Source organism: Solanum pennellii, chromosome 4, assembly GCF_001406875.1.
Source record: "Solanum pennellii chromosome 4, SPENNV200".
NCBI lineage: Eukaryota > Viridiplantae > Streptophyta > Magnoliopsida > Solanales > Solanaceae > Solanum > Solanum pennellii.
The window spans coordinates 53,706,934-53,710,406 of NC_028640.1; positions in this window are offsets into that span (position 1 = coordinate 53,706,934).

Below are 3,473 nucleotides of genomic sequence, written 5' to 3' on the forward strand. Positions count from 1 at the left end.
GGGAGGGTCAAGGATCAGGTGAAAAAATAAAATTTTGAAATTGAAAATATTTATTTAAATTGATGTTTCCCCCCCCCAAAAAAAAAAAGTAATTTGAAATTGGAGGAGAGTTATGGAAAGTGTTTTCCTTAATTTTTGAAGGGAAGTCATTTTCCTTAATTTTGAGGAAAATGAGTTGATTTGGAAAACATTTTCCGAAACTTTTGTCCCAACCAAAAATGGGAAAATTAGAAAACATTTTCCAGAAAATGTTTTCCTTCATACCAAACACACTCTAAATAGAAAACGCTAAATAGAAAACTTCTAAACTATATTATGTAATATAGTTGCAGTTTTGTTTATTTTTTTTATTTGTGGTTAAATTTTATTATTTTGTTTCCTAATTGTATAAATTCAAAATATGTATAATTTGATTTTTGATTGTATAAATTCAAATTTTATATGCTTACACTAACTATTTGTTTATGATTTATGAAAAAATCACATGATAAATTACTTTATTTGTATATTAGCAAGTGAAATATACGAACAGAATCTGGAAAATTTCTAATGTATAAATACAAAATTTGTATATATTTACCCTATCTATATATTCACAAGTGAAATATAAATGCAGCCTCCATTTGTATATACTTATATTTGCAAGAAAAATATAGAAACGGGCAAGTTAAATGCATAAACGACAACCTTCATTGCAAATGAAACTATAACTATAGGGTACAGTTACGAAAACTATAACTAAAGAGCTTATTATATCTATTATTTTTGCTATTTTTTTTTATATTTTCTCATTATTTAAATGGCAAAAAAATGTTTCCTGGGCTTTTTCAGATTTCTACTTTGATTTGAAATTAATAAGCACTATTGACACTAAAAAGATAGCTGGAAAGAAGTATATGAATTTGTGTCTTAAAAGTACAAGTTTACACAAGTCATTCACAATACTTCTTTTTAGTAGTTTTATCTAGTATCATAAATAATCCATCTATTTCTTATCCTTGTATTTATTAGTTCAAAATGTTTGTTTTAGCAATAAATACCCTGTGAAAGCTATATATATCAACTAGTGGAAACAAGAGAAAGGAGAAAAAAAAATTAAAGGAACATTTTTTATTGATTAAACAAAAAATTGAATAGTTAACGTAAGCCGATTCACCAAAATTTGATCACAATTATCTTATTGGTTTAACATGTTTACAACCGATAAACGAAAAAACAAATCAATAAAATATAAATCAGATTGAATCGATCCATAAGTACTCTATAATCATCAATAGCAAACATAAATATATATTGAAAAAATAATAATGACAAAGTTGAGGGTCTGATATACCCCTCAACTTTGTCATTTGGAGCTAATATACCCCTCATTATAAAAGTGACTCATATATGCCCTTACCGTTACAAACAGCTCACATATACCCGTACAGTTACAAAATGAGCTCACATATACCCTTCATTTAGCGGAAGTTAAAAAATTAGTCTTAAATATATATTTTTACTATTAATTTTTTTAAAATTATTTAGGGGTATATATGGTTCTTCTATCAAAGTTCAAGGTATATTTTTAAATTTTTTTCATACATAAATTATTTTTTGACTTCTTTTATTATAATTATTTGAGTTCTTATTCTTTTTTTTTTTCCATTCCTTAGTTTAAAGAAAAAAATTTAAACTATTTTTTGTCTATATTGTAATTTGATTTTTGTATTCGAATAAAAAAATTTAGTCATCTACAATAAATTTTACAAGAATATTAGTGAAACATAAATAAATTTGATTATCAAAATAATAATTCTAAATTAGTCATTGAAATAAAAGAAAAGTCAAAAAAAATATGTTTGATGAGGATAAAATATACTCATATGGGATTATATTTTTTTAGAAAAAAATAATAAAAAATTAGATTAACTTTTTTTTCATATCCGTTAGAGGAAAATGGTATATGTGAGTCATTCGTTTATAAGTAGAAGTATATATGAATTACTTTCATAACAAGGGGTATATCGGCTCTAAATAACAAAGTTCAGGGTATATCAGAGGCTTTTCCAATAATAATTATATCATATTAAATTCATGTTTTTTCTAATATATAACTAATCTTTATTTGAATTAATGTATTTTGTTATGTTTAATGTTAAAATAAATAAATTATGGGTACTTAAATATCAAAATAAATCATCTTAATAACTTTGTAGTTTTAAATATAAAAATATTATCTTTATATTCAAATATAAATAAAAAGTATAAATATATTAATCTTATGGTCCATTTGGCCATACAATATGAAATCATGATACGTAATCATGAGACGAAATTAAAGTTTTGTTTGAAAATGTTATTTAGACTTTTTATGTTAGTATGTTTTCTTATAAACATAAAAATTTCATAAGTTGTAAAACTATATAAAAATGTCCCAATTATTTATACAATTTTACCTAATAAGCAAAAGTTAATAAAATCTCATAATGCTCTTATCATAAAGAAATTCCTAAAAAATACAATATTTATTGATCAACTTTTAATTCAATAAAAATAAAATTAAACAGATATAAGTTGTGGTGTACTAATTTTAATTAATATTGTCCTCCACATAATGTGATCAATCTTTTTACGCTGAATTTGTATTTCTCGCTCATATATATGACTAAGGAGGCGAATCAACACTGCTACTTTGAGTTATTTGTTGGTCAATTTGATTTGTAAATAAATTTTATAAAAAAAATAACGAACTTAGTGAATATAAATCGTAAAGAAGAAATTGATTTGAAGTAATAATAAATTCTATGTTAGTGAAAATAATTATTATATGGGATAAAAATAGCTTAAAAACTAATGATTATAAATTATAAATTTTATTTATACATGAAATTAATTATTAGTAAGTATACATATGGGTTATTCTTACAAAAATAAGTTGTGACTTGCGAGTCAATTTTTATATTTAAAAAATCTCAACTCATCATTCAAGATTCTCAAATCATAATTTTTTTAAGAATTTAAAATTTGATCTCATAATATAACAACACTAAATGAAATCAGTGTAATATCACATATTCAAATGATAATTTCATATTACAATATAATATCACATATTCAAATGATAATTTCATATTACAATATATAATTACATGTCCAAAACGCCTAGTTGATAAAATCAAATGAAACTCTAAAAAACAGCATAGAGACAAGTGTAGAGGGAGAAGTGCTTCTGTAAGGCACGTGACCAGTACTGGGCAAAGGTCTCGTCAGCTGCACGTGATGACCGTAATTTCTGTTTTATTTTATTAAAATATAAAATAAATACATTCTTATTTTTTTGGGTAGAAATTCGTTTTAATATTCCCACACCTGTCCACGACGTGACCATCATTTCTTGCTAGCACGAGCTTTGACAGCTCTATCCTCCTAAATACCTTCGCTCCAAATTCAAAATCTCCGATTAAAAATATAAGAATGGGACAATATCCATC